The 20,541-nt window shown below is 45.0% G+C and overlaps 1 long non-coding RNA gene across 1 annotated transcript in view; it reads right to left on the bottom strand.

The window, feature by feature from the left end:
- Positions 1-7,612: 7,612 nt before the first annotated feature.
- Positions 7,613-20,541, bottom strand: part of LOC111098119 — a 251,579-nt gene continuing 238,650 nt past the window's right edge. The window contains exons 10-13 of the long non-coding RNA XR_005367098.1: positions 20,122-20,354; positions 18,757-19,976; positions 14,630-14,734; positions 7,613-11,216 (exon numbers count right to left, since the gene is read on the bottom strand). This is a non-coding gene — a long non-coding RNA (uncharacterized LOC111098119). The remainder of the gene's footprint in view (positions 11,217-14,629; positions 14,735-18,756; positions 19,977-20,121; positions 20,355-20,541) is intronic.

Here is a 20,541-nt window from a genome sequence, read left to right as displayed (position 1 = left end):
TGGAGGTGGGAACGATAACCATTCTGCTCACCAGCAGCGCTGGCTCTAACCAAAAAAATCAAGGCAGAGACCTTTTCAGGCTGGGAGACATTACCACCAATGCCCAACGGCAACCGAGAGGCCGAGTAAGGTGAGGCTCACAGGCAAGGAGAGGGGAGCATCCATTGGTGTGAAGAGTGAATGTCAACGTGAGAGAGTAGGAACCGCGGGTTTGGAAAGCTTTTTTGAAAGTCTGGCTTAGGAGAGGAAGAAGGAAATGAGAGAGAACGCTGGGAAGCAAGCAGGGCCAAAGAAGGATTTTGTTTGTTTGTTTGTTGTTGAAGATGACGGAGATGTGAAGTCATACATACAGGCCGCAAGAGGCCTGGCACAGGCTAAGAGCTGAATATAAAGAGGGTGCCCGTGGCACATGGGGTTTGTCCCGAGAGGGGCAGAGGCCGGAGGTGCTGGGGAACGGACTTGCTGTTTGGTTCCTGCCTGTTTTGGTCCCACCAGGCAAGGAATACTTTGTCTTTCACAAACTCTCCCGGAAGGTACACATCACTGGGTGACAGGAGGGTCTGTCCCAGGAAAAGGGATTTCTTGGAAGCGCACTGGGTCATAATGGCGAATATTACAACCAGATTTCTCAAATTCTATTTAGAGTGGCTTTTCAACATTCTGTTAGTTTCTTTTTTGTTTTACTTTTTTATTAAGGTTGAGCATTCGGTAAGTATACTAATGTCACTGTAGAGCCTGGTGAACCTTTACATACGTCTACACCCACATAACTACCATGAGATCAAGATACAGAACACTCCCAGGCCCCCTCCAATGTTCTCTTGGGTTCTCTCCTAGCCGGTACCCCCACCCCCATAACCACTGCTCAGACTTTAATGTTGCAAATTAAGTCTCTTGTCCTTGGGCTTCATTTTCTTCAAGTTCTTAAATGAAATTACATAAAAATGGTTTCTTTTGCTCAATGTGATGTCTGTGGGATTCACCCATGTGCTGATATCACTATTTTGTTCCCTTTTTTACTGCTGTGAGGTATTCTATTATAAGAAAATATTGCGATTTATGTGACCTTTCTTCTATTGCTAGACATTTGATTGCTTCTAGTTTGAGGTTCTGCTGACTAAAGGTGCTATGAACATTCTAGAACTTGTCTTTGGTGGACACGTGCACTTTTTTTCTCTTGGTAGTAGATCTGAGAAGTCCTAGGTTGCTATATGTTCAGCTGCAGAAGTAAGAGCAGATGTGTTTTAAGGTATGGGGGCTTCCCAGGACCTACAGGATAAGGCCAGAGCTTTCTAACACCTGAGCACCTTCCATTCTATGGCCTTGTCTGCCTCTCTGAGCTTCTCTCTCACCACGGCCCTCGGACAAGGCCGGGAGCCATCTGATCACCTCACATTTCCCCCCAGTGTTCTTCATTGTCTGGTGCCTCCACTGGGTCTCTGACACCTGTGACACCTTCTTCCCCTGTCTCTATTGGAGAGTTCCTACTACCCCTGAAGACTCTAGGCAGAAATGATCTCACCCCTGAATCTTTCCCCCACCTCTTTGGCTTCTCGCCCTCCTAGAATATTCTTGTCTGCACACTCCAAGCCTTCTGCATGTACCTGCATTAGTTCCAACCAATCACTGTGTTGAGATTATAAGGTTATGGGGCCGTGGCCTCCTGCAAGGCCTGCATCCTGTTGGCCCTCTGTCTTCCAAGTCATAAGCAGGAGCTCAACTATGAAGGGTCTTTGATAATGCTCTTTCAGTTTGAATAAAAGGACTGAATTTTAAATAAACAGGAAAGACGTCCTTTTCTTTTTCTCCCCAGAGATGTAAGTCTAGCAGGTGAACCATCCAGTTCCATAACATTCTAAGTGAACTTGTTTGTCAGATATGTCACAAACAGTGAAGATGAAAGTGGACAGGAGGCAGCAGTGGGACTTCCAGGTGACAACTCCTTCTCTTCTCAAAGGAATGTGGATTTCAAACTCTAAAACATACACTAAGGATTCAGACTTTGTCTCTGTACTATATAATACCAAACACTCAGAAACAAAGCTTTTTAGGTTTTGTGGGGGGTTTTGTTGTTGTTGTTGTTGTTGTTGTTGTTGTTGTTGTTTTGGCAAACTGTCCAGATGTTTTCAAATATCCAGATGTTCTCCTTGATATAACCCAAATGTCTCTGTGTCTTTGTCACATTTTATTAAGATATTTGGTATCATGGAAACTGAGCGCGGATAGAGTTGAAAATTCAGTAAAGACAGAGCCGAGGGCAGAGATTTTGGTCTCCTCACTGTACTCTAGGGGGTGCCTACAAGATGGGACCCAGAGATGAATCCAGAAACTGTATCTGAGATGAACAAGGTTGTCCAAAACCAACCATTCCAAAGAGTCCCCTGGTCCATGTGTTCCATTGGTCTCATACAGTTGTGTGAAGGAGCATCCCACCTCCCTGTCCCAATCCTTCTTGGCCATTCTGGATAACCACCGCCTTTTCTCGAACCAAGCACTGTAAACCTCTAACCTGCGCTTATGGTCACTCCTTTGTCTGAAATGACTCTTTCCCAGTTCCTACACAGCACAAGCTTTCCACCCCGAGCCCAGTGCCCCCAGCCAGAAGCAGTCTTCTGTCTTCTCACAATTTCCTCAGTCAAAATACTTCAAGAGTCAGCTCAAATGCCTGCTCCCTACAGAAAGTGATCTCATGTTACCCACATACAAGTCTTCCCAACATTCTCCACACCCTCTTTGGGGCCACTTGGCATGTTCTACATTCTAGCATGACTTTCTCTGTATATGTCTCTGTATATGTCACTGCCTCTCACAAATCTTAAGTGCTTTAAGGGCATGGCCTGTAACTTCTATATATTTGTGTCCCCCAAAGAAAATGACAGTTAATTCAAAATATTGATTGATCGTGACAATTTAAGTTTATGACTGGGACCATAACCTGGATGCCTTAAAATCAAAGAGACAGTGGAAAGAGCTCTAGAGTAGGAGTCAGGCTGACCTGAATCCCACACTGGATCTGCCACCACCAGTTCCAAGTCTTCAGACAAGTTGCCTCACCCTTCTGGGCCTTAGCTTTCCCCTCTGTAAGGTAGCAGTGTCTCCAAAACTGGTGTAACGGGGGAGCTGATAAGTCAGAGTTAAAGGGGGGTGCCCAATCAAGTCAACATTTCTCTTTCCTGCCTGGGGTTAAAGATGCGTGATTATTTCGGGATATGCCTTCTTTGTTCAGAGAAAGACACCTTTGGTATACAGATTCCACACAGACAAGGCTGTAGCACACCTGATGGTGCCTTTGTGCGGATGACTGGTATTCAGGCCGGCTTATTTCTGTACCCTGGCACCCTTCCTGGCCTGGCATGTGAAGGCCTTATGTCATTGTTTAGTGAATGAATGAGGGTTTAGCCAGCTGAGACTCAAAAAGGCAAGGACATTGTTCCCCGAATTGGGGACAGGGAAGGAGGCTGGCCTTTGAGAACTGAAGACTTTGATCAGAGAATGTCTATCAGCCAGATTAAAAGGCTGAGCCTCTGCAAAAGGAAGTAGCCTTGGGCTTCTTCACTCATGCTTTGGCTCCAATTAGGATTTTTTTTCCCAGAGCCTGAGGTTGGGCTGAGCCTTTCCCTGGGAGTCAAGTGGCTCTACCGGGAGGAAAGGAGGATGGTGCCATTCTAGAGCCTGACGGCACCTGACTGGGTCCCTCTCAAGGGCAAGGCACCTACATATTTCCTGGGGGCCCTTTGGCTCTCAAGCCTCCCTCGATCTCTGCCTGTCCACTGAGTGTAATGTCCTGACCCCTCCTCACTCTTCCTTTCTCTCTCCCTTCTTTCTCTTCTACCTCCTTGATCTTACAATGGTGGGGTATACAAAAGCCGCAAATTCCAAGCTATATGTAGCAGAGAGCGGCTGTTTGTCCCAAAATACCACGTCGCTGACTACAGCAAACACAAATTACAAGCTTTATCTAATCACAGTTATGTGACCAGTCATTTTTGGTTTCCAAAAACGGCGGTGAGTGGTGTGCTCCTGCAGCTGGTGGTGGCACCGGCTCAGGTTTCAGATCCCAAGTGCACACAGATGCACATGGAGACGAGCATCCCAAGTGACCCATTCAGAAAGGGAAATAGGAGAGGGAGAGAGAGGAAGTACAACTCACCAGATAAACAAATTCTGCTGGTGTGGACCTCAGAAATAAATTATTTAAAATCAAGTGGCATCGCCCATTGCACCAAAGGCTATCAGCATTCATCTCCCTGGCACACAGTTTGACACCAAAGTGATCATCCAATGGCTGCACCAGGGACTGGAGAAAATGAAGCTTGCTTGTAAATCATTAATTTCATTTTGGGCTTGGGTTCCTTTGTCCTCTTATCTTTTCAAGAAGAATAGATGGCTGTGGTATCAAGGCAAGAGCACCAGGCTTGGGGTCTGGAACCTGATCTGGCTATGGCCATGCAACTTTGAGAACATCAGCCCCCTTCTCTGCATGGCCTTATGAATAAGGTGAGGCTGGTAACACCACCCATTCAGCCCTGACTGACAGGAGGGTACAATGGGGGTGCGTGTGGAAGTGCCAGCCACACATTTGGCACTGGTCAGCCAGGGAATGTCACTGCCTGCTGGAGGCTGGATGCTCTTTCTGCATCATTTCATCATAAGCAGTTTGACTGTTCCTTACTCCCCGGACTGTGGGCTTTGGCTCGCTAGGAACAGGCAGGAGTGGGGCCCAGCCTCTCTCTCGTCATATCTTGCAGCTTCTGTCTCCTACATGATGAATTTGGCCTGCGATTCAGTGTCAAATACTGCCACTCAAAATATACCGGTGCTCCACTGAGGTTCCCGGGCACGTGTGTGCACTCAGGAGGCGCTCCTCTAAAGCTTTAAATAGCCCTAGGGATGTGCCTGCGTGATACTCTCTGCTAAAGCATGAAAGTATGTAGGAAAGCACAGCCCTATAAATATCTACATTCTCCACACCAGCGAGAAATTGCACAAGGCCGCCGTTGACAGAGGATGTGAGCTCTAACAATGAGCCTCTTGGGCAGCATGGGCCTGACCTTCCAGGGCCAGCAGAGCAGAGGATGGGCAATTGTACCAGCTGCTGAAAGTAATGACAATGAACTGAACGGTCCGAACTTGGGCAGACTCTCACTTCCCCAAACTATAAATAAAGTGGCATTGCTCTTTCTTTACTTATTTTCCATGTTGGCCCTTCTCATGAATAGGTCCTTTAAGAGAAGGAACTAGAAATTAGAGCATCAAGGTCTAGCTGGGTAATGCTGGGAAGTTCAACCCTGCCCTCCACTCTTCTCAGAAGAGAGGGTGTCAGGTGAGCCACCCGGCGGCTCCTGGGAGCTCTGGTGGCCTATTCTGGTGAGGCCGCCAAGCCTTGGGGAATGGGTTGGAGCAAGGATCTCTGCTCCAGGGCCTGTCGGCCTGGAAAGACGCATTCGCAAAGATGCAAAGTCCACAGGAGGGCAAAGAGAGACTCCCAATCTGAAACCATCGCAGGCTGCTTGAGTCCTGGCTGAGGATGAGGTGAGAGATACAGAGCTGGAATTCAGATCTGGAATCTTCCTACAGAAGAACTTAGCTCCTTCAGTTGAGAGTATCAGAGAGTGGAGACCCAGGAATGAAGTCCTTGGAGGAGCAAAGCAAGGATAGCTCCTGACTATTGGCAAAGATAACCTGGACATGCTTCAAAGAACTGAAGCATTCTGACATCTCATTAGGAACACTGCTAGGGCTTTCAGAAGCTAGAAGCCGAAGGGAGCACTGTGTCTACCTGAAAAGAACCATCCACAGTGATAAAAGAGCCACACAAAGAGGTGGTGTATGTGATCAAAGGGCAGTAATCTATAGGATCCTTGCATAATGGCAAGAAATAGTTGTGAAAGTATAAAGGGAAAAAGGAATCTATTTATGATACATAAAAACTGGGAGTGAGTTTGAGAAGGTCAAATGAAGCTCCACATTGTGATTGGGGGAGAACAAACAGGAAAGGAAAGTGAAGTGCCCACATCATGGCGGGTATTGTGCTTGGCGTTTCACATCCCTTCTCTCGTTTAATTAGAATGACACCCCGCTGAGATAGGCCTTATTACCTCTCTGTTGGTAAGGGGGGAATAAGGCTCAGTGTGGTTAGTAACCGGGTGGCAGGCCAGGACTCATATTCAGGGATGGTCCAGTTGGAAAACCCAGCTCTTTCCACCCAGAAATGACTTAAGTTTTGCCTATCCTGACCTACCAAATAATGGATGTATATCTTAGGTGCACACTAAGCCAAATGTCAAATGATCTTCTTTTAAAACTAAACAATAAATCTAAAGCTCATAGAAAATATAACTGTATGGGACACAAACAAAAAAGAAAATACGGGCAGCCCTGGTGGCCCAGTGGTTTAGCACCGCCTTAACCCCGGGGGTGTGACCTAGGATCGAGTCCCACGTCGGGCTCCCTGCATGGAGCCTGCTTCTCCCTCTGCCTGTGTCTCTGCCTCTCTCTCTCTCTCTCTCTCTGTGTCTGTCATGAATAAATAAATAAAATCTTAAAAAAAAGAAAAGAAAATGCTGGAAAAATAGCAGTAAGAGGAGTAGGGCTACTACGAGTTAAACCAAATCACAAAGCAGCAATCATAAAAAATTATAATAGTCAAAAAATAAATAACATGAATTTTTATAACAGAAAAAAGTATGTAAGATTATTTGGTACATAAATAATCATCAAAACTAATCATTAAAACTTCTTAATCAGGGGATCCCTGGGTGGCACAGCGGTTTAGCACCTGCCTTTGGCCCAGGGCGCGATCCTGGAGACCCGGGATCGAATCCCATGTCGGGCTCCCGGTGCATGGAGCCTGCTTCTCCCTCTGCCTGTGTCTCTGCCTCTCTCTCTCTCTCTCTCTCTCTCTGTGTGTGACTATCATAAATAAAATAAAAAATTTTAAAAAAAATTAAAAAAAACTTCTTAATCAGTTATTTTATGTAACTAGATTATAATTTATAGATAATTTATATTACACCTTATGTGATATGAAAAAATAAACGCCAAGTGTATAAAAATGTAAACTATTAAAAAGAGCCATAGAAATAATAGAAGTAAAACAGAATATTTAATCACAATTTTGGAAGAACATTTATTTGATAAATAGTAAATAATAGCATAACTTCCCAAAAAACGAAAAACTTCAATTCCACAACAACTTCTCTTCAGTGAAATGTTGCTCTCTTCAATAAAAACACATGCTATTAGTATGTCTTCTTTGGAAAAATGTCTATTCAGGTCCTCTGCCCATTGTTTAATTGAATAATCCAGATGGCCAACAGACACGTGAAAATATGCTCAGCATCACTCATCATCAGGAAAATGCAAATCAAGACCACAATGAGATACCACTTCACACCTGTCAGAATGGCTAGTCTCAAAAAGACAGGAAAGAAAAGTGCTGGTGAGGATGTGGGGGAAAAGGAACTCTTGTGCACTGTTGGCAGGAATGTAAATTGGTGCAGCCACTCTGGAAAACAGCATGGAGGCTCTGCAAAAAACTAAAAATAGAAGTACCATACAATCCAGTAATTCTACATCTGGGTATTTACCCAAAGAAAATGAAAGCACAATATACACCCCCCTGTTTATTGCAAAATTATTTACAATAGCCAAATTATGGAAGGAAGCAATGTTGGTGCGCATTGATAGATGAACAGATGTGATGTGTATACATGCATAGTGGAATATTACTCAGCCATAAAAAAGAATGAACTCTTGCCATTTGGGGCAACATGAATGAACCTAGAAGGTATTGTGCTAAGTGAAATAAGTCAGAGAAAGACAAATATCATATGATTTCACTGACACGTGGAATCTAAAAAACTGAAAAATAACTACAAAAAAAGAGAGAAATGGACTCAAAAATATGGAGAACTAACTAGCAGTTACCAGAAACACGGGGGTGTGGGACAGAAAAATTGGCAAATGGGATAAAGACATACAAACTTCCAGTTATAAACTAGATAAGTTACAAGGATGAAAAGTACAGTATAGGGAATATAGCCAATAATATTATATTAACTCTGTTTTGCGACAGATGGTGACTGCGTTATCATGGAGAGCATTTCATAATGTATAGGAGTGTTGAATCACTATGTTGTACACCTGAAACTAAAATAATATTATATGTAGGCTACACTTCAAATAGAAAATAATAATTAATAAATGAATTTTAAAAACACAAATGCCATTATAGTAAAAGGAAAGCCATTTCTAAAAATATAGCCGAGGCGGTTTAATGTCTATTATGCAAGGATACCCAGTACAATTAAGACCCAGTACAGTAGTGGGTAAATATCAATTTGCACGAGGACAATCCTACAGAGGAAATAAATGCATCCTCAACCTCAGAAAGTGAAAATGTAATGAAGCACCATTTGGCACATATTTTCTGATGGCACTGCATTTTGATTTTACTTTTTTTAGAAAATGGTATAATAACATATAAGAAAATCCTTAAGCTTATTTTACTCTTTGAGCCAGTAGATCTATCCTAGAAATTTTTTGGAGATAATTCAAAAGAATCAAAATTTATAAACACAATTCTTTTCACTGTATCTGTGGGAGAAGGCGGAGGTCAGCTGAACCTATTGTGGTGATCACTGCAAGACATATGCAAACCAAGCTATCCTGCTGTACACTTTCAACTTATACAGTGTTGTCAGTCAATTGTTTCTCCATGAAACTGGGAAAAAATCATAAGCACAAAGATGTTCTTCGCAATGGTATCTAAATGAATAAGAAAGAAGAAAAAAATCACTGAAATTAATGACCAGCAAAAGTGAAATGGTGAAATGATTGTGGTATAACGACCGGATGAAGGATCAGGCCGGCATTATCACATGATGTAACAGCAATGCTGGGGTGCAGACAAAGGGCCAATCACAAGGATGCACGTGGCCTGAGGTTGTGAGCACATACCCACGACTGCAAATGGCAGAGTGCTGGCAGGGACCGTGGAAAATGGAAAGTTTTATGAAGGAGGAACATGATGAATATTTTCCCTATTTTGAATTCCCCTCAGTCCTGTTCTAATGAAGTCTTCACCATAACTCAGTCTGGTTCAAACAAGGTATTCTCAAGCACCCACAGGACACCTAGCGACATGCTAGCAGATACTTCAGAATGCCTCTTTCAAGAAGGCCACCGGCCTTTCCTCCCCAGGACATGCAGTCCACCTCTCACACAGGCAAGAGCATCGCTCTCAGGGCAGGAAGATAGGATGGGAGGATGGGGAGAGTCTGAGTCTCCATCAGCAATACATTGTCTAGCTACCTAGGGCTAGTTGGATGGAGTGCCATAAACTGGGTGGCTTTACCAATGGAAATTTATTCTCTGACAGTACTGGAGGCTAGAAAGCTAAAATCTGGGTGTCAGCAGGACCAGGACCCTCTGGACTCTGGGAAGAATCCTTCCTTGCTTCTTCCCAGCTTCCGGTGGCAGCCTGAAATCCTTGGGGATCCTTGGCTTACATCTTCCTTGCTCCGATCCCTGCCTCTGTCATCACATGGCATTCTCTCTTTGCATCTTCATATTATCTTCTTGTAAGGACATCAGTCATACTAGATGAAGGGTCCACTCTAATCCAGTAGGACTTCATCTTAACTTGACTAACTGCATCCACAATGAACCTATTTCCAAATAAGGTCACATTCTGTAAGGTACTGGAAGTAAGGACTTCAACACACGTTTTTTTGGGAACACAGTTCAACAGTGTCTAAGCCCATCAACTTTCAAATCTGACTTGCCAGTCTCCAAAAAATTCCAAGTGTTTGTGAGCCTTATTCCTGCAATTCTCTCCATTCTCCGATCAATATGAGATAGGTAGAAAGTAGGGCTATAAAGATTCATTTTCCTGGTAACCATTTGGAGGTTACCATTTTGCATCCAATCAGAGACACTTCTTGCTGGAATTTCCTTGGAGAGATCAGAGGACGGACTTAAGTAATGACCTCAAAGAAGATTTTCAAAGTTGCTCTCTGACTCCATGAGGGGTCGAGAGCCATTGAGTTCTGTGGGGCTCTGTTAGATCCTCCCAGAGCTCTGGTCTCAGCAATGTTTAAATAAAATGAGCATGGGATTGACCTAAGATTTATGACTACTGTGACTGGTTTCTATAACCCTTAGCTCTGGGGACTTTGGAGGCCACAGTGTGGGGCAATCACAATGTAGCCTAGAATCAGCAGAGGCAGAAACAAAGTGGGAGGCACACCTAGCTTTGGAAAGCCTAGAAGTATTCAGGAGAAATACAGAATTGTTCCTGCACGATCTAAATAAATATGAGAGGCAATTCAAAATGTTCTAGATAAGATTTACAAGGCTTCTAAGAGATTCTTTAGCTCTGATGGAAATAAAGTTCTTGCACCATAATCCATATAGTTACCCTTCACTGATAAGATCAGATGCAAACACTAGTGTGCCCTCCTGCCTCATATTTTAATCAAATCAAGTACTGGTTTATTTTCTAAACAGCCCTTATGACTTAGCATATGCATCATTTTCTGCTTGTGCTCCTTTCTATGGGGCTGCCTTTCTGGCTTCTATGCCAGGAGCAGGGAGCTACTGGAACCCAGAGGCTCAACAACCCCAGCTCACATGCCAATCTAAGAGCCCCTCACTGCACCTGACTTTGATCATTTTCTATGTTTTAGCCATTCATAACTTCACTCAGCATTCAGTTTGCATGGATTATTTCTTTTGGTTTTATTGAGCCAGGCCCCCTCTGAAAGCTCTAGGGAAGAACTCTTCCTGCCTCTCCCTGGGTTGGTAGCTGTAGGCAATGCTGGGCATTCTTTCGCCTGAAGCTGGGTCACTCCAATCTGTGCCTCTGACATCAGTGGCTTTGTCTTCTCCCCTTTCTGTATGTCTCCATTTCTCTGTGTCTCTGTGTTTAGTCTCCCTCTCCTTTTTCTTATTAACATATCAGTCACTGTGTTAGGGATCACCCTCATTCTATATGATTTGATCTTAGCTTTTTTTTTAACTGAGTTGTAACTGACATACAATTGAATATTTACCAACAATGTGCCAGGAACTGTGTGTAACATGCGAGGGATGGATGGATGGATGGATGGATGGACGGATGGATGGATGGACGGATGATGCTGTGAGCTCTCAGGCAGGAGATGAGCTTGGGCTTGTGGATTAAGAGTTGGAGGTTGTGCAACTGGAGAGCTCTGTGGAATTGAAATGAGGGGTGATTACAGACACAATGGCCACTCCACGACGGAGGGTACCTGGCAGGCTCGTGTCATGATGACAGTATGGTTCTCTGTTCCCAGCTCAGCCTTACCCCTCCATATGGAATGCCATAGCCTGGATATAAGAGGTACCTTTTGCAATGGGAGTTCTCACACCCCAGTGGGGAGTCTGGGAACAGAAGGCATTCATGGCCCAGCCTGTCCCCATCTGTTGCAGGAGCCAAACCAGGTGGCCTGAAGAGGAACACAAAACCTCTGAGAGCAGCCTCCCCCTCCTCCCATGGGAAGTCCCGAATATCCCTTCCTGAGGGATACAGAAGCACCCAGGGCTTTGGCTTTGACACCTAGCAAGTGGCCCTTCTGGACTACGGAGGCAGGGTCCCATTTCCTGAGCCCAGTCCCAGTTCTACACAGGAGAAATACCCCAGCTTCAGAAGCACCAGGAAAGTTACTCATCCTTGGTCCCTGTCAGGCCACTCTGGCTGGTGCTTCTGTTAGATTAGAACTTTTATTTCCTCCTCGCTCCTCTATTTTTGATAGCATACACTTCCTCTATTTGCTGTCCCAATGGTCCGAGCCACCCCCTACATATCACTTCCATAAGAGAAATAAGCAGAGGTAAATGAACCACTTCTTCCTTGGTTCTCCCTCAGGGCACTGCCCTTCCCTCCACCACTGCAAAAGTTACAGCTTCTGGGGCCTTGTGGTCTCCCTGGCTCTCTAGCCCCTTGGACTGTGAGCTTCCCAATGTAGGAGCACTGCTGGCCTCAGCTCTATCCCCTAAGCAGAGCCTGGAGCTTGGTACGCATAAGTACTTCCTGTATGGACAGAATAAAATAAAGTCGGTTATGCCTACACATTTGCATACTTAGCTCCAATTCTCATTGAAGTTTCCCAGGGTGAATACAAATGGGAAAAGTACATCCCATCATCTGCTCTTGTTGTCCCCAATATGCAGAATTTGCTATTTCCAGTCCTGTGTTTAGATGTGCAGTTAATGAATTCATGAGTGAATACATGAATGAATCACAAAAAGGCAAGACTGGAATGTCTCTCAGAGATCAGCCCAATCAACCCTCAGGGACCAGAAGGACCCTGAGACCCAGACCTGAGTCTGCCAGTCAATCAAGAAAAAATTCCAAGTCCCAAGAAGACTCGAGAAGAAAATGCAAGTCTCCAGATTCTCAGGTGCAGGGCTTCCTCCTACACACCACACACCTTTTCATTCAAATCTCTGTGCACAGACATCCAGCATATAGAGGATCAGGGTGGAGGGGCCATTTTCCAGCCAGACACTCAGCTAGTTCCTCCCTGGCTTCCTACCTATGAGCCTGGCCATGGTAGGTGTGCCATCGAGTCTAGCCAGAATGCATGCAATTTCCTGATGGGACCACGTAGTGTTCACAAAGGGTCCCTTGAAAAAATGGTCAGAGAACGGAGCAGGGAGCGGGGAGCAGGGAGTTGTCATGCCAGCTTCTGCTTCCCCAGCCCAGGGCCACCCCAAGTTGGTGCTTCCTCCTGCCCAAGGAGGCAGAAAGAAACCTGAAGTTCCTGTGGGGAGTTGGACCACAGTGCAGGGGGAGCACTTTCCTCACTGATATTTCAGGACTATTTCACAATCACCAAACCACCAGCTACATGCAATCACTGGCTGAAAAGCAAAAAGTGCACGTTTGGATTGTGTGTGTGTGTGTGTGTGTGAGAGAGAGAGAAAGAGAGAGAGAGGGAGAGAGGGGAGGGAGAGAGGGAGAGAGAGAGAGAGAAGGAATTAAAACACAAATACTAAGTTTGAAGGAAACTCAGGCAGCCAGCAGAAAGCAGAATTCCTTATCATGGCAGTGGGGGTCTTGGCCAAAAGAACATGTTTGAGACAAGGAGAAGGTAGGCTTGTTCAAGTCAAGCGTCAGTTATTAGATCACTAGATACAGGGGAAAACAAACAAAAAAACATTTCTCCAGGCAATCACAAAATGTAATATACGAATGCAGAATTGTGTTTCTTAAGCACAACAGAGTAGATAAATGTTAAAAGAAAAACTAGAAATATTATTTTTAACTTCTGCATTTAATATTTTGAGTCCTGTGATGTCACAGATGAAAGATCAGATAGCAAGGTTTTATCAAGATAACAAGACCAAAAATTAACAAACAAGTTTCTTGTTTGTTCATTTGCTTTTTTTTTTTTTTTCAATTATTTATTAAAGGGATGGAGAGGACAATATAGGGTTGCCAAAAATGTAGGAAATTCAGATACTTTTGAATTTCAAGTATACAATAATTTTTTAATATAATCATGTCTGGAATATGGGATATACTTATACTAAGAAAGTATTTGTTGTATATCTGAAAGTTTAATTTAACTGGATGTCCTATATCTCTACTTGCTAAATCTGGCAACCTTACTGCCAGGCCTCCAGCCAGAAAGCATGGGTGCTCTATTTTGGAAAATTGCAACAGTCACCATTCCTCCCTCAACCTTTTCCACAATGTCAGGCCTAGAAGCTGATCTAGTCCAACGTCCTCATTTTACAGATAAGGAAACTGAGGTCAGAGAGAAGTGACTTGCCCAAGGTCACAAAAAGATTCTGTGGTACAACTGGGACACAAACCCAGTCTCACTGCCCCAGGTTGGTTTGCCACAAATGACAGGCTCATTCATGTTACCATAGAGGCATCTATGAGAGTTAACCCAAAGCTCCAAGCACTCAAGGATCAAGTGGATATGAAAAATAATCTATCTAAGGTCCTTGGGCCTATTCATTTGGAAATGTTGGGTCAAAAGATGAAGAATCATGAATTTTAGGACTTCTTAAATGTCCAGAACCTTTAGGTCAGATGAAATTGCATATAAAATCTAGTGTTTAAAATAAATTAAGATCAAAACTGCCATGATTAAACCAAGGTCAGGATGGTGTACCTCAGGGCTCTGCCTTTCTCTACCAAAGCATCCCAAAATTATATTGGTGGATTCTCTTGACTTGCATCAAATGCCATGAATGACCACCAATGTGATGGCACACGCATCAGCTTTGGATTCAGAACATCCACCACCGCCGTCCTTGGGCCCAACACCAACTTCTCAGAGTCTCAAACAGAGAAAATAACAATTGTTAATAGCAAGATGGCATTGAACACACTAGTATGTATGTAAACACACTGGATGCCGTAGGTGCTGTATCAACACCACTTCATCCAGCTGTGTGCTCTTATGTAAATGCAAGAAGAATGAGTAGAAAACTGGGTGGACTCTGTTAGCTCTATTTTTGCTCTACTTAGCAACTTGTTCTTTTGGTATCTGTCATTATTACTCCTCTTGAGATCATAGGGATAAATTCTTTTTATTTTATTTTATTTTATTTTATTTTATTTATTTGAGGATAGGTGACTTACATGAGTTTCAGGTGTAGGTATGGATTCTTGTAGGTCTGTTGTGGCTCTTGATGATAGATTCTAAAGTGCTCAGCAGTCAGATCATGACCACAATGTCTGCAAAGGCTGGTCAGGGAAATAAAAGCCATGGTAAATCTTTGGACTTCCAAGGCAACCACATTCCCTGACTGGAAATCTCAGTGACTATAATCCCTTGGCCCTCTAGGATCCCAAATGAGTTTCTGAGAAGTCCAAAGCTCTTGATTTCTGGCAAGGCACTGGATGCCCTAAGATCATCTAGTATGTACACAATACAAAGGCTGGGTCCATATAGAAGACCACCCTCTGACCAGTCTGTCAAGGGTTGACTTGCCCACAGCCATGCCCAATGGTGCTATGCTTGATGCATTACATTCCCTCCCTTGAGCACTTTTTACACTGTTTCTTGTTGAGATCTCCTTGATCTCATCCTTCTCCATTTCAATTTGACATCTGTCATCTAGGACCTTGCTTCCTAGGAACACAACCCAAGGCCTTAGGGAAATCCTAAGGAGCAAGAATCCAGGTGAGTTGGCTTGGACTATGGTAGTAAGCTATCTGTGTATCCTCAGGCAAGACAAGGCTTCTCCTTGTGCTTTGGCTTCTAAAAAACGAGCGCAGACTTGCCTGGCTCACCAGGAGACTGAGAGAACTTAAAAATGATGGGCACATGCAGAATGATCCATAATAACTTAGTGGTCATGTTCTTCTAAATGAAAGGTTTCCTTGGTCAGAGTTCCTTCGGTGGTGCTGGTTTTCTAGTACAGGTAAGAAACACATGAAGGACTATACTTCATTTGGCAGCAGAAGTGATGGAATAAGACCAAGATAGCTCTGTTCCAGGGAGGAGATATAAATGAGCATGAATTTGTTTCTCCTCAACAGATCAATCAGCCAGGACTTCATCAGGCTGAGGCTGGAAATAGGGAAATCTAGAAGCCTCTACTGAAAATCCACCCCCCTAGCCCCTGATGTCTTAAATCTCTTACAAAGCCATCTCTTACAAATGAGGAATCCTTTTCCCAGAAGAACATTTACATTTGAGGAGAAGTATAAATAGGACAACAATGGCATTCAGAATTCCCCAGTACAGGAAAGGACCCAAAGGTCTGCTCTTCATAAACATAAAGACCTGTGGGATGGGCAGCTTGGGTGGCTCAGCGGTTTAGTGCAGCCTTCAGCCCAGGGCATGATTCTGGAGACCTGGGATTGAGTCCTGCATCAGGCTCCCTGCATGGAGCCTGCTTCTCCCTCTGCATGTGTCTCTGCCTCTCTCTCTCTCTCTCTCTCTCTCTCTCTCTCTGTGTGTTTCATGAATAAATAAATAAGATCTTAAAAAAAAAAAAAAAAAGACCTGTGGGATGGAAGAGTTCATGAGGAAACTGAGGCAGGGGCCACATGAGATGACTATTTGCAAATTCCTCAAATTTGGAGATTGAAGAACTGGCCTCACAGAAATATCACTCCTTGAGCCTAGAGTAATGGGGCCTGTGTGAGAACGAGTTGTGAAAGGCAGGGAGAAATAAAGAACATGGAGAAACCCTGGTCTTGTGAAAGTATTTCTATCTCCCATTCTTGAACTGTGCTAATGGGGTCTGTATCCCAGGACCTAGTTCCACCCCACAATCCTGTCTGTCACCCCCATTCTCTCCAGAGAACAAAAGGACAAATGGACACCAGCTCCTAGAGCTGAAAGCCCATGCAGGACTGTGAGGGGCCATTTGCCTCCTTGCCTTTGAGCTTAAGAACCTGGAAACACTTCTCCTACCCGTGGTCTCATTTGCTCCCCTCTGTCATCCTCGGAATAAACACGTTGTCATACCCACATCCCAGATAAGGAGGACAGCTGCAGCCTGGCTGCACAAGAAGGGAGAAGCCTATTTGCAGTTATGAAATAATATTTAAACTACTTAGGGATAAACGGAATGAAGAAATTTCCTGTCACATTTATGCTTTTGGAAAACAGCATTTCCAGAGAGTAAGCAGAACCAAAACTAAGTATTAATTGCCTAATAACCACAGTTTTAACTGGATGGGATTTTATGAGATGCCCAAATTGGGCGCGCTGTGTGTCTAGGCAACAGGACTTGAAAATTGTCATTTTGATTTCTCTCAATAGGTTCTAGCCCTTTCCATTAATCTTTATTAATGGGATGGGTAGAAATGGAAAGCAAAGCCAAAAGGATGCTGAAATTTCTCAGAATTAGAGTAATGTGACATGTAAATAAAACCTCTCCCCCACCCACCCACCCCAATCCCTATGAACGTCTGTCTTGCTTAGGGAATAAAGTCATTTTTCTCCATTAGACCAGCTCTATCGAAAATGTCAGCATGGAATTGGAGCCACTGTGGGCAAGACTGCATTGTAAGTGCCTGCAAATAAATTGCTTTGACCTGAGGCATTTCTATTTCGAACAGAATGGAGAGGCTGAGCTGGTTGCTTGGCACTACATAGGAGGCACACTGGTGGCACAGACCTCCCTAGAACTCTGCAGTAAGTGAAGCGCCTCTCCACCCCCTAGTTCTGCAGATGAGGAAATGAGGTAGAGCTGGTGAAGGCCTGAACCAGCCATGGGAGCTCGGGGGCTGGGATCAGGGGCTGCATTTCCATTCCAGACTGCATCCTGCTGAAGGAGGGCGGGTAGTGTATGCTGAGGTGAGAGGCATGGCTGGAAAAGATCTTCTGGGAGGTGAAACTCAGCAGGGTCTCAAATGTAAGCAGCAGTTACAAGGGCAGGGCAGAGTGAAGGATGATAGATTCAGGGAAAGTGGGGCTGTCCAGGTGTTGCAGGGATTGTGGGAGGTCGGTGTTGTCTTTGGAAGTAGGTGGAGGTTGAAAGGTAGGAGGGCGTCCCATTCCTTCTAATCGCCTCTACCTGCTTTGGGCCAGCAGCTGGTTCCCAGAGGTGGGAGAAGGCAGCTGTCTGCCCTTGCAGTGGGGACCTCACCTGCTCGCTGTGCACCAATACCCCTCCGATCTCTATTTCCAACCAGACTGGATCCCTCCCACCCCCGAGGTCCCCACCTCTCTGCATCTGCTCTTCCACAGGAGTTGAAAGATAATGCTGCTACCAAGCGTGTAGGGAAGAGGGGGATGGAGGCTTTGGGGGGATGGGCAGTAAGAGAAGAAAGGCTGCACGTTCTCAGCCCTTAAGAGAGTCACACACTGGGGACCCCTTGTTCCCTTCAAGGTTTTATTCACAGTCCCAAAGGGTGGGAGCCAAGGGGACCACTCGAGCTTCAGGCCTGCCATGACCGACTTACGGAGCAAGGTTGAAGTTTTAAGGGCTTGTCTCCTGCTACTCCCCAGCCCTGCAATACTGTCCTCCACCCTAATCCCAACACAAGCAGGATGATCCTGCCACACCGAGGCCTCAGTATTTGGTGCCTGTGCCATTGGGGTTGGGTTACTGGTGAAAACTGCAAGCAGTTCCTGGAAGCTGATGACTGGTACCCCTTTATAAAAGTGGTGTTCATGGGATCCCTGGGTGGCGCAGCGGTTTAGCGCCTGCCTTTGGCCCAGGGCGCGATCCTGGAAACCCGGGATCTAGTCCCACGTCGGGCTCCCTGCATGGAGCCTGCTTCTCCCTCCGCCTGTGTCTCTGCCTCTCTCTCTCTCTCTCTCTCTCTCTGTGTGTGTGTGTAACTATCATAAATAAATAAAAACTTAAAAGAAAAAAAAAAAAAAAGAAGTGGTGTTCAGAAGTAGGCCCACCCTTCTGGCTTGGGGAATGGCAGCACCATTTGATTATCTGAAAATTCTGAGGGCATTTGATTTCTTTGGGGAAAACAAAGCATTACAGAAACCCTGTAATAGCACTGGCTTCATCCATTGCTGGAGCTGGCTAGTAACCGGCCCACAAGAGCAGAATGTGCACCTCCCTTCTTGACTCCATGGCCAATGATCAGTTTGGTGGCTCAAAGACAGCCATGGTTGGAATATTTACACCACAGGTAGTGGCAAATAATCACTGATTTTATCTCATTCCTGTGAAGAACTGCACAAAGCCACCGACCAGAGCAGAAAATGGACTTCCTGGTATAGATGCAGTGCCAAATTCCAGCATGTGGGAATGGCCTGAAAAGCCACATAGAAAAAACCATCACACCTTTCACAAGCACTCTCTTGATGATCTTGGAACAGACATCACTTTTTTTTTTTCCCCTCCAAAACAGGGATTCTCTTCAGAGCACAATAACAAGAAGCCTCGATGTGGAATCAGAAGGCATAGGTTTTAGTCCTCAACATTGACTGGATACATGTGCTCCTGGGTTGGTTGGTCTTCTAGCCTCAGTTTCTAGAATTCTGTGATGAGGCTGTCAAACTACTTCCCACCCTGATCATGAGGACTGAACAAAAGAATAGCCATCAGCAATAGAGTTCTGGGCAAACAGTAGACAGTAATATGAGTAACAGTTGATCGAGAAAATGTGGGAACCATCTTGCCATCCAAATGGAGAGTTCTTCTCTTCCTTCAAGAATTCCATCCCCCTGGGTGACTCTACCATTGCTTCAGTGTTAGGTTGGCGCCTCCATCTGTCCGGGCCATTGCAATCTGTGCCCGCTCAGAAGAGCTGCGAGGAGGAAGGTCCTCTTCAGGCCCTCTCTGCTGGGGGTGCTGGGGGTGATTCCCTTGGGAGCTGCCACAGCCAGATGCCAGCAAGCATGATAGCTCTAGAAACATTTCCAGCTGTAACATCTTTGATCATGGGGAATTCTCTAGACTCATGAAGAAACAAATCTTAACTGTGTTATAAGCATGCTTTCTTCCTCTAAGACCTCTGGAGAAAGAATTGTCTATTGCTCGGAGTCTTAAAAAGACAAGTCCTAGCAGAAGGTCTGAGGGCGGGGCTCTGCTTATTGTTGCTGCAGAACAAATCACTCCAACACTTAGTGGCTTAAAATAACCGTGTTAGTATACTCACAGATTTTGTGGGTTGGGGATTTGGAGAAAGGACAGGCTTGACTCTGTTCCCCAATGTCTGAAGACTGAAATGGGAAAATTCAAAGGCTGGGAGTGACTCAGCGGCGAGGAACCGGAATCATCTGGAAGCATCTTCACTCACATGTCTGGCTGTCGGCAAGGACCTCAGCTGGTGTTATCAGCCAGAGAGCCTGCACGTGTCCTGTCCCTGTGGCCTGGGCTTCCCCACAGCATGGTAGCCGCACGTCTCTTCAACGTCGGCTAAGGACTCCAAAAGCAAATGTCCCAGCTCCAAAGACAGAAGCCCATCTCCCTCTCCAGCCCGGACTGTTCATGACCTGGCCTCAGAAGTCACTCAGCCTCGCTTCTGCAGTATTCCGTTCTTTCTGAGCAAGTTCGGTGCCCTGCCCAAGATTCAAGAAGAGGGAAATTAGAGTCTATATCTTGATAGGAAAGTGGTAAGGTTCTAGAAAAGCAAGGGAATGGGAAGTATTACTACTTCCATCCTTAGAAAATACGTCACAGGTATTTCTCACATGGGCCCTTTACCTTCCCATCTGTATAATGTGGAGAGCTACAGATTGTGATGTCTGTCCTTGGCCTTCTCCTCTTCAAGCCCAAGGCTGGGTCAGCTCCATCGTTCCTTCATGATGTCCCCATTAAAATGATTTTGCAAGCAGCTTGGGAGCCAAAGCCATGACTTGTTCATCTGGAATCTCCCATCCACATGCTGCTCCTGGCACAGAGCAGAGCCCAGAAGTGGCTATTGAACTGGGATTATTCTAGAACATAATAATAATTTTAATAAACATTTAATAGGGCTTCTAAGGTGCCAGGTACTGCTTCTAAAAGTGCTAAGTGCTTTAGAGATATTAACTCACTTAATTCTTCAGGGTATTTTTAGGAGGTAGGGACGAGTGTGCAGCCCCCATTTTGCAGACAAGAAAGCTGAGGCACAGGCTTTGCCCA

This window comes from Canis lupus, chromosome 11 (genome assembly GCF_011100685.1).
Source record: "Canis lupus familiaris isolate Mischka breed German Shepherd chromosome 11, alternate assembly UU_Cfam_GSD_1.0, whole genome shotgun sequence".
Classification (NCBI taxonomy): domain Eukaryota; kingdom Metazoa; phylum Chordata; class Mammalia; order Carnivora; family Canidae; genus Canis; species Canis lupus.
Note: the sequence above shows the minus strand (reverse complement) of the source record. Positions and strands in the feature narration are given on the sequence as shown.